General features: G+C 52.9%; 1 long non-coding RNA gene across 1 annotated transcript; it reads left to right on the top strand.

Annotated features, from left to right (window-relative positions):
* Window positions 1-86: 86 nt before the first annotated feature.
* Window positions 87-9,464, top strand: LOC141928887 (uncharacterized). Its single transcript, XR_012624894.1, has 2 exons — window positions 87-574; window positions 7,920-9,464. It is a non-coding gene; the product is annotated as an uncharacterized LOC141928887 (long non-coding RNA).
* The last annotated feature ends 707 nt before the right edge of the window (window positions 9,465-10,171 follow it).

The following is a 10,171-nucleotide window of genomic DNA, read 5'->3' as shown; positions in this document are numbered from 1 at the left end:
CGTCAGCGCGTCGCTGCGCGCGCTTCCCCAGGCCGGGCGCCGCTTCCCTGAGGGGCCCGCGCAGCGCCCCGCTCCCCTCCCGGCCAGCGCCGCTCCCTGCCGGGCCGCCCCGCTCCCCTCACGGCCAGTGCCGCTCCCTGCCGGGCCGCCCCGCTCCCCTCACGGCCAGCACCGCGCCGGAGGGGGCCGGCAGCCTGCGGCCAGGGCCGGGAGGGAAACTGAAGCGCGTCTGCGTTGTTTTGTCCCAGTGGAAGAGGCCGGGGCCCTCAGGCTGAAGGGGCGTTTTGGCGCCTGTTGTAGGGGGGGGGAGAAGAGGACAGGGAGCAGCGACACTAAGTAATGAACTGCTGGGCTCTGCTGTGTGATACCCTGCTTAAAGGATGATGCTAGTGCTTAAAAGGTGTCCTGGGGAACTGCAGGCCCATAACCTGAATGAGCAGGAGCTAGAATAAGGAAGAGAGGAATGAATATGTGGATAACAGGATGCGGAGCAGCCCGTGCCAGCGCTCTGCAGTGGCTCCCTTACCCGTGAGGGAAAAGCAGCAGCAGTCACCCACATGGAGAGCCAGGCAGCGTGAGTAAACTGGGGGGTTCCACCCCACTGAGCTTGGTAGGTGCTGAGCCTTCACATGGGGTCAGAAACCAAGCAGCTGGAAGGGAAAGCTCTCAAAACCCTTTGGATTCAAGCCCTGCAGGCTGGACTCCTGGGGAAGTCTCACACCTACTTGCCTGGTCTCACACTCTCCATCCGCTGGTGTTTGCAACACATGGGAGAACACAGGCCTGGCCGCAGGTGGGAGCGGAGCAGGCTCCCGAGTGACTTAATGGCAGCCCAAGGTGCAGTGCCCCTGCCAGGCTCACAGGCTGTGGGATCTGACAGGCAGCCCTTGGCCTGCGCTTCCTGGTTCCCAGTGCGGCGATGCTGGCCTTCGCTCAGCAGGAAGTGACCAGCTGTTCTGCAGAAAGCTGGATGCTGGCCAGAGCCTGAGTTCAAACAGAGCCCGTTAAATGGCCTTTTCCCCCTTCCTCCGTGTTTAAAGCCCTGCTTGCAGCCGTAATTCTATTTATAATACCCAGGAAAAGCGAGCTGAGACTTTCCCACAGTGCTGGCTTCTCAGGCGATTGTTGTTCGGGAAGCTGGAATGTACACGGTATTATTTTTGTATCCCCCCGGGAAAGTTTTTTTCTTTTTTATTGCGTGTTGCTCTGTGTCCCCATCTGTGCTGAGGGAAGTTTGCAAAGCACAAGGTCTCTGGCCACTGCTTGCAGCTCTCAAATGCTTTGTTGAGGTGCTGCTGGTTCAGGTGTCTGCCCGTGTGCCCCTGTTGGGGAGGGTGGTGGGTACTCTGAGAGACATCCTGATAGCCAAAGGGCTCGAAGCCAAAGAGCCTATCACTGGCATTCCCTGTCTCGTCACTGAACCCTGGGAGCACCTGTCACGTTCCTTGCTCTGTGCCTCAGTGTCAGTCCCCCATGTGCTGAGGAGGGAGGACTAATCCTGCTCAGTGAAACCAGGGCTCATCGTTACTGCCCTGCCTGGGGTTTCGGCAGTGAGAAGTGCCCTTGCGCCGCAGTTTTGGGGTGGCGCGGAGATGCTGTGTGAGGCTGGGCATGACAGCCAGGTCACAGTGTCACCGTTTGTTGGGGTGATGCTGCCAGCGGAGTCCAGCGGGTACTTTTTTTGCCTTTCTTGGCCATGCGAGGCCGCTCCCCGTGCAGGGAGCTGCTGTGGGATATTCTGGGCAGGCTGTGGGCATGGTTGGGCTCTGGCAGCTCCATGCTGCCCCTGCCCTCCCTGAGCCCTGGTAAGCACCCGCAGGCCCCACACCTCCCAGTTAGGCAGATATTTTACAGCACAACGAAAGACCCTGCTCGGACTCTTTCTTACCTGCACGGGAGGGTGTTTCTGCCATCCCTCGTTTGCTGCCCTTGCTATAAGCAGTGAGGCTCTGCTGGGCACTGCCACCCTTCTCTCTGTTGCACTGTCACTCTTCTGTCCTTTTTTATTTCTCAAATAAGAACCATTTGCAGGCAGCTTCCCAGCTCCAAGAGCTCTGCGTGTGATTTTAGCCTGGTACCCCAAGTGGCAGCCCAGCAGAGCACTAATTGTTTCTGCTGTGCTCCAGTTCTGCCAGCGCTGCGTTGTTCCTTTCAAAATCATTTCTGCTATGTCCTCTCCTGGCCTGGAAATGGTTTTATTGCCCTGCCTGGGGTTTTGGCAAGGAAAAGTGCTGTTGGGCCATGTTTTTGTACAGGGTTTTTTTGCTACAACCAGTCTGATGTAGGACAGGCACCTCTCAATAGCTTAGCTGTTTGTCACACTGTGTTTCAGGATTAATTATCCCAAATTCTAGATGCGGAACAGATGACGTTTGCAACCTTTCTATTTTGGAGGCTTGCAAACAGTAGTTGCATCTCCTTAATTATTCTCATTAATTATTGTGATTAATTGTGGACTATATAGCTCTTAAACAATACATCAGGACAAACAACAGAGAGAAGCGATACGTTTTTCCCCAACTGGGGAATGGAGACCCAGAGCTCATCTGCGCCCAGAGCTGGTGACTGCTTGTGGGCTGGGGCTGGGGCTGGGGCTAGGCAGGTAGCCCAAGTGTCCTGGAGCTGCCTGACATCAAGATGGAAGGCGCTGGATGGAGGCAGGCAAGGACAAGATGACAGGAGGACAACCACTCGGTCACAGCCTTCTTGCGCACGGGACTGACAGCAGAGATGCTGCCCAGATGTTGGGGGCTGTGGAGGAGAGCAGGGTCCCCGTGGGACAGGCCATCTCTTGAACCTTTGCTCTGTGCTCTTCCTTGGCTGCAGTCTTGGCCGCGCTGTCTTTGCCTCGTGTGAGAAACGGCCAGAAGCGAGTTCACCCGCTCAGCTGGCTCCATGGCAATGCAGTCACAGGGTCTCTCGCAGACTTCACAGTGATGCGGCCACTCAGATAAGGAGAACGGCGCTATCGCAGAGGCGGCTGTACCCAGGAAGCGGCAGGCTGTCGCCCTTCCCTGTGCCTGTTCCCCCAGCGAGCACCTCGCCTGTCCCTCGCTGTGCCTCCCGTCGGAGTGAAGCGCAGCCAGCGTCGGGTGCGCGATGGCTGCCACGTCCAGCCAGAGCCTCGGGTGCAGTTCCTCAGTACCTACAGCAGCGCTGCGTAACTGGCTGTGTTTGAAAGGTGTTGCCTAGTGGAAAACACTTCCAAACAGAGGTTTCAAAATGAGGATAGAAAAAGGTTGGTAGCTATTTGTAATTAATACCCAGTAGTTATTTAAAAACATCTTTAGAAATGTGTCATTCAGAACTTTGTAGAGCTATACGTGTATCCAGGAATGTGATTATGTTTTCAACAGCAGCCTTTTCATCCCCTGTTCTGTGACTGCTCTTTTTTTGTTCTTAACGTGAGCATCTTATTTTGCTAGGGGAAAAATAAAAACGAACACTGCCAGGGAATTTTGTTTTCATACCTTGGTCCTCCCAGCTCAGCTGCCAGTTTGGTCTTCCTGTGCCGACATGTCTCTATCATGTTACAACCACAGCAGCACCAGGAGTGTTCCTGGGATTTTGGCTCCCTGTGTTTCTAGGTGAGCCGTGGATAAATTCCCTAAAGCCAGTCCATCTGTGCAGCCACGAGGCTGGAATCGCGTCTTGAGGTTTTCATGTGAGTGTCCATTCAGAGGTGGATTTTAATTGTTCAGACTGTTGAACTGTTTAGTGTCACTAACCCGTGTCTCCTATCTGCTTCCTATCTGTAAGAAAAAGAAGAGGTTCCTTCCAAGCTGCGCTGATACAGTTTGCTGCTGTTCCTTTATATTTCCAATGGGACAAGTTGATTTCTTGGCAGGCCTGCCTGGAGCTGGGGGTCAGAGTTAAGGCACGTTGCTGAACATCAATGGCTTTCTTTTTTAATGAGCTGTGTCAGAATTTGTTATTTAGCTGTTAAGTGGTGCCAGCACAGAGTTCACGCATGAACTGAGTTGGAAATCTGCTAGGTGTGAATTAGTGATGAGAGAAAAGCAGGTCAAGGAACGTCTTGTTTCAAAGCATGCAGAGCGTCAAGCTTAGCTTGGGTGATAACTGGCACGTCCAAGGCCTTGAACCAGGGTGTGGGCAGAAGAAAAAAATGTAGAAATCATGGCAAGTGATGACTTCCCTCTGCTGTGCTCTGAGGAGGAGGCATTGTCCCTCTTCATGCCAGTGGAATGTGCTCAAAGGTGTTCTCACGCAGCATGAATTCGGGGTGTGTTGGGGTGGGATGAGGAGCTGGATGGTGTCAGGGGGATGAGAGCTGGTGATGGGACACCACAGGGGTGGGTCTGTGATGGGCTTGTGTGTCCCTGGTGAGCCTGGTGCTCTGGGCCGATGCTCTGGGCCAGCGCCAGTGCTTTGCAGACACTAGAGAAGGCTCTTGTGGGATGATGAGATGGGCATGGGGAGAGATGCTACTGTGAAAGACATGCCAGAGCAAGTCCCTAACAAACCTGCTGTCCCTCCAAGTGCAGAGTGTCGGGATGGGCTGCCCTGGAGAGGCAGGCAGGGGTTTTACTGGCAAACACTAGAAGAAAGGCGTCCCTCCACCCGTGATCTCCTGGCATAACAGAACCTGGGAACGGGGGCGTTATGGAAAAAGTAAGCCATGAAGTACAAAGCCTAAAGCAAAGATGGGAACGTGTAGGTGTGAGGTTCAGGCATGTGGCTCCCAGCTTGAGCGTGTGTCAGCCGAGAGCTGGCAGCAACGCGCACCTGTGGGAGCAGTGCTCTCCCAGCAGCGGTTAGCTCCGGAGGTCACCTCTTTCTTGGTCAAAATAAATGCTCCTGTGTTTCCCTGCTTCTGTTGCCCCTGAGGGAAGCTGCTTCTCTGCGTGATCCTTGCTCCTTTGTGCCTGGAGCTCTTTTCCTTGGCTGCTCATGGAGTAGGTTGCGTGCCGGGACACAGCCAAAGCCTCTGAGTGCAGGGTCTGGTGGGTGACACCAAGACACAAAAAAGAGGAAAATCTGAGGACAAATTGGTAAAAAGGACCACACAGGAAAGCACACAGGTGGTGAGGAGGTGTCTTGCTGCTGGCATGTTGCACATCTGAATCCAGCTAGGTCTTTGTATTGATTTTTATAAAAGCTCTTTCAGTTATTTTTTCAATGAGCTCATCTTTTCTGGCACATCTCTGCTCCCTTGTTCATTTAAGACAGGCATGGCAGGCTTCGTTTTACCTCTCTTTAGTCATCTGCATGTGAACCAGGATCAGGCAGCTCTGCTTGTTGTCCCTGGAGAAAAACAGGTACCTTCAAGGTGTCTTGTCTTGGATGCTGTGTGAAGATGGGATGAATGGAGCTGGAGGTGTTTTTAATAGAGCTGCCTGAACTTAGCCAAAATCAGGCCCGTCTACTGCCTCTGTGCAACAGGACTTGCTTGGAAGCTGGTTTTACTTTTCTGTGTGGTTTTGGTGGTTCAGGATACCTTCCCATGAATGGAAATGAGGTTGTGGAAAAGGATGTCTGAGCAGTGTGTTGGCGTGAAAAGGCACGATGATGATGGGAGCCACCGCTAGTCCAGCCAAAAATCCGAAAGGCATCTGGGAGTTGCATTTTTAAGACCACAAGCTGACCGCACGTTGCAAAGACAATCTAAAAATTAAAGCCTTGCATCTGCTCATGGCATTTCTCAGTATCTGAGTAAGGCTTCTTAGAAATTTCACATGACAAGAATTCAGAATTGTGTCTTGGAGGAGCTTGTTGTGTATCATTTGCCTTATGACTATACCATAAACTAAGAAATCTAGGAAGGGACATCTGGAGTCCCTGCAGATCTGAGATCCTTAAAGCACTGTCTCAAAACTCCCTAAGCAGCGGGTGTGCAGTGGTGAGGTGACACCGGCAGCACTTGCTCTCCCATCATGTTAGCAGCACAGATTTAAGCAGACTGAGCCTAGCAGTGGGTCCCGTGGGTCTGACACCCGGGTTTTGGTCCCGTCCTCCAGTGGTGCCTGCGTGTTAGTGTTTGGGGACAGGTCTCAGGGATGCTGCCCAGTTCCCCCAGGGCAGCGCAGGTGGTTCAGGACCAAGGATTTGCTCCTGGCTGTGGAGCGCCTTGTTTGCTGACACCTCTTGAAGCTGTTGGAAACAAAGAGCTGAGAAGCTCGAGGACCTGTCCAGGCAAAACACCTCCTCCATTTGCTTTAATAATTTTGTTTTTCTCAATTCTACACCCCCCCATAATAATGTGTCCAGGCCTGTTTTAATGCACTGGATTGCTCAGGAGCTTCAGTTGAGGTCTGGTGTCCAGCTATTTCTAGAAGCTGAACTTGCCTCTGTCCCATCCTCTGGAAAAAGGTAATGTTCCTCTCTTTCCATGTCACACATGCAAGCGTGGACTTCACTGCCTGGGCTGGGGGGTGCACTCCCTGCAAAAACCCCAAACCTGCGTGCTTGGATTCTTCTCTTTCGTGGTTTTCTGTGCATGTGAGGCTTCTGCTTGGTGTGTTTCTGTTCCTGTGCAGTTGGATTCATAAAGCTCATGTTTTTGCGGCCCCACAGGAATTTGCAGGCTCAGTGAAATTGCTGGGGGCTCCCTGCTGAGGCTGGCTGGGTGTTAGCCCTCCAGATCATTTGCAAATGGAGGCAAAGAGCTGGTGGAAGAAGGTTTTTTTCACAGAGCTGCCTGCCTTGCTCACAGCCTGGGAGCCGAAGCATGGTTTCTGGCTCCTCTCTGCAGCTGCAGCATGTTAACTGCAAACCAGGGTGCTGCTAACCCTCCAGCTGCTGATTTTCTGGATGTGAGCTCCTTTATATTTTCCAAATACCGGTAAAACTCTTCTCTGGACAGTTTTGTGGTATGTATATGTATGTATATATAGGTGCTCGTCTCCTAGAAATTTGTGCTTTATGGTCTAATGGGTATTTTTCCACATGGTGCAGGTCAATTATTTATTCACAGTATGGATAGCTAAATTGCTTCATATGATATAAACTTGCAATCCTTTGCTTTCTATTGGTTGTTTCAAACCCGCCAAATACACCTTTCCCTGGTGTTACTGTATTCTGGGGGTTTTTTTTAGGTGCAATTTAATTTACTCTTGTAAAATTACATTCTTTATTTGAATCAACCCCAGAAATCACTGCTTGGACACGTGGAGGGGGAGAAACGTCTTGGATTCTGGAGGAGTTGAAAATTTAACTTAGTGGATGCAGGGCAGTTTGTGATAAGAATGAGAAAAATGTGAGCTCCTTTACGACCAAGGTCTGCACTATCTTCATAAAAGACTCAAAAGCTCCAGTCTTAGCTCACCTGTAACTGGTAGCAAACTGGTAGAAAGGAAGTAAAGTCTGTGTTTCTCGTGCAATTTCCTTTTAAGATAGATGATGAATGGCTCATTTTTTATCTTGCAAAGAAGACTGCAAACCCTTTTGGGATTTGTCACTGCACATCCGTAGCAAGCTGGGTGGGATGTGCACCCACGTGGGAGCAGGGAACACAGCTGGAAAGGTTTCGGCACCCACGAGGTGGGAGAGGAGGATCTCCAGTACTTTTCTTTTGTTCACAGAGCACCCATGAGCGTTCGTGGGTGCCTGAAGTGACATTCTCTGCTCCTCTGCCTGTGTCTGCCTGATGGGCAGCACCTGCCCTGTTTCGTGTGAGTGCGCTCACTGGTGGGTTTGCTGCAAGGGTGTGTTTTCCAGCATTGTTATAACAGCAATGGAAAATAGGGTGAGGGTTTGTCAGCTCGGAACACGTCCAGATGTGAAACTTTTTCATACCGATTACCTTGCAGCTCTCCTTGTTCCAGGGAAGTGTTATTTGAACTCAGATTTGCACGAAGAATGGAGAGAGGAAAGAAACAAGGGGGAGACAGGAAAAGGGCCTCCCTGGGCTCTGCACAGCTTTGCTTGTGATGTGTGTCAGAAACACCTTTGTGTTGCAGGTGACTCCAGCTGGATTCATCCTGGTGCGTCGGCCACCAAGAGGAGTCCCTGAGAACTCAGTGCCTTTTTCTTCAAGAGCCCACAGCTGAAAATATTTCCGGAGACCTCTCTCCTTCAGGAGACCCCAACCAGGGACACAGCTGGGCCGTAATGCTGGTATCTTCGTGTACAGGGGCAGCCTGCCCTCCCTGGGGCATTCCAGCCACCAAGTGAGCCCAAACTCAGGAAAGGTCTAAATGTTTTGCAGGAAGGAGCTCGAGAAAATGCCCATCAAACAGCCGAGTAAGGGATTCATAAGCAGGCCACTGTAGTCCCTTGAAACACTGATAAAAAGCTTCTCGAGCTACCTGCATGGAGGGTGTTCCCAAGTAAGGTACCAAAAGCTGAGTGTACACGTGATGCTGGAGCTCACCCATAGGTTTAGGGTCTTGCACCCAGTGGCAGCCTGACTGCAGACCACAGTAGCTGGTAGGAGAGCATGCTGTCCTGTGGAGGGCACTCGTGAAGCCTCTCCAAGGAAAACTGGCGCTGGGATCCTTTGGATTTGAGTTTTCAGTTGGCTCTGCCTCACCATGTGTGTGATGGGTACTATGCAATGTACCTGAGATAGATGCCACTGGCAGCTCTGGTGCTGTGTGCAAGGGAGGAGCCTGAAAGCATCCTTGCTCCATGCCTCCTCCCTGGAAGAAGGGATGGGAACCACTGCAAGACCAGCAGCACCGACATCTGCCTCCCGGCCAGCCCTTTGGAGTGAGAGGAAGTGGTTTTGGGTTGGAGCCAACCCTGGGCATTTTGCAAAATGTCGTATAACAGCTCTGCTTGGGGCTCAGCCCTGCTCTGGACATCGAGGAGAAATCACCTGAGACCAAATTTCCTGAGACTTGCTCTCCTGGGGCATCCACAGACCAGTTGGGTGGCAGGCAGACGCGGTTCCTGGCTGTGAGCAGATCCCACCCTGGGTGTCACGGCCAGGGGGAACGCCGTGCAGAGGCTGTTCCCAGGCTGGGGCTGGCTTTCGGCCTCTCCTTCCACCCGAATCGCAGCGCTTCCGCCACCACGTCCCGGAGCCAGCCAGCGGCCGCCAGCCGCAGGAAGTGCAGCGGGTCGTGGGAACCGGCCTGAGGACAGGAGGCTGAGCCGCTGCGGGGGCCAGGAGCGGCACCGCGGCACGCTGCCTCCTCTCCGCTGGGCGAGGAAGCGTCAAAAGACACGGGGAGCTGGGGTGCGCAGGGTACACGCGCCACCAGCTCGGCCACGTGGCCCCTCGCCGGCCGGCGTCCTGCGTGGATGCATCCCCTGTGCGTGTTCCCATGCTCTCACCCCACGTGCGCCTCACCAAAGTGTGGGTGCCCAGCACCCTTCTTCACCCTGTTCCCATCTCAGCCGGCGCTCCCACCAGTTGTACCCCCTGTCGGAGCAGGTGCTGGGCGCTGCATGGAGCCGGGCAAAGGGACAGGTTATTATGGACCAGCTGAAATGTCTCATGTGCCTTTTAATATTTTCCTCCTTTTTATTAAATGAGGAGCCTCTTCTGAATGCTAAAACCTCTGAGTACTTGGGTAATATTAAAGTGCCGCTCTGCCAGCGGTTTTTTTAAGCATTTTTAAAACTTTGCCAAATTCTGATTTCAATTGATCAAAAGATGGCATGTTTTGGAGCTCCTCATCCCCCGGATCTCTCCCAGGACTTGCTGGGGCCATAATCCTGCCGAAAGAGCCCTGGGAACATGGGCACAGCAGTGCCCTGTCCTTCTCCCCGAGCGCAGCCTTGTTGGGCCTGCTTCCCCCCATGGCCCTGTGGTGTTTTTAGGGGATATTCAGCTCAGCCACCTGGCTGTTTTGCTCGGTGCGTTTCCAGCTCACTTCTGTTGCAGCGGGGCTGGATGCACGCAGGGAGGGTGGTTTATTCAAGACAGGAGTGTGGAATTGCTTGGTAGCCAAAGGGAACAGCAACAGGGGGGTGAAGCAAAGGCAAAATGCAGAGTGAGTTTTTCGGTAGAAATTTCTATCGATGTCAGTGAAAAAATAGTAACTTTCTGTCCCGAAGCTGTGGTTGTGCCTCTCCATCAGCCCCCCGGGCTGTGCAGCCACGGGATGGCGGTGTGCTCTCGCACACGCGACGCCGTCCACGGCGTGGGGTGCATTTCCAGGTGCTTGGTGAGTTGATTATTTTGCAGCGCTCCCAGTCTGCTTGGTAATTCCCCAGCTTGTGTCGGTCGCTGAAGGTGTCCAAACTGGGCTGCGATGGAGTG

Source organism: Strix aluco, chromosome 12 (genome assembly GCF_031877795.1).
Source record: "Strix aluco isolate bStrAlu1 chromosome 12, bStrAlu1.hap1, whole genome shotgun sequence".
Classification (NCBI taxonomy): Eukaryota; Metazoa; Chordata; class Aves; order Strigiformes; family Strigidae; genus Strix; species Strix aluco.
This window is presented reverse-complemented; position numbering and strand designations above follow the sequence as displayed.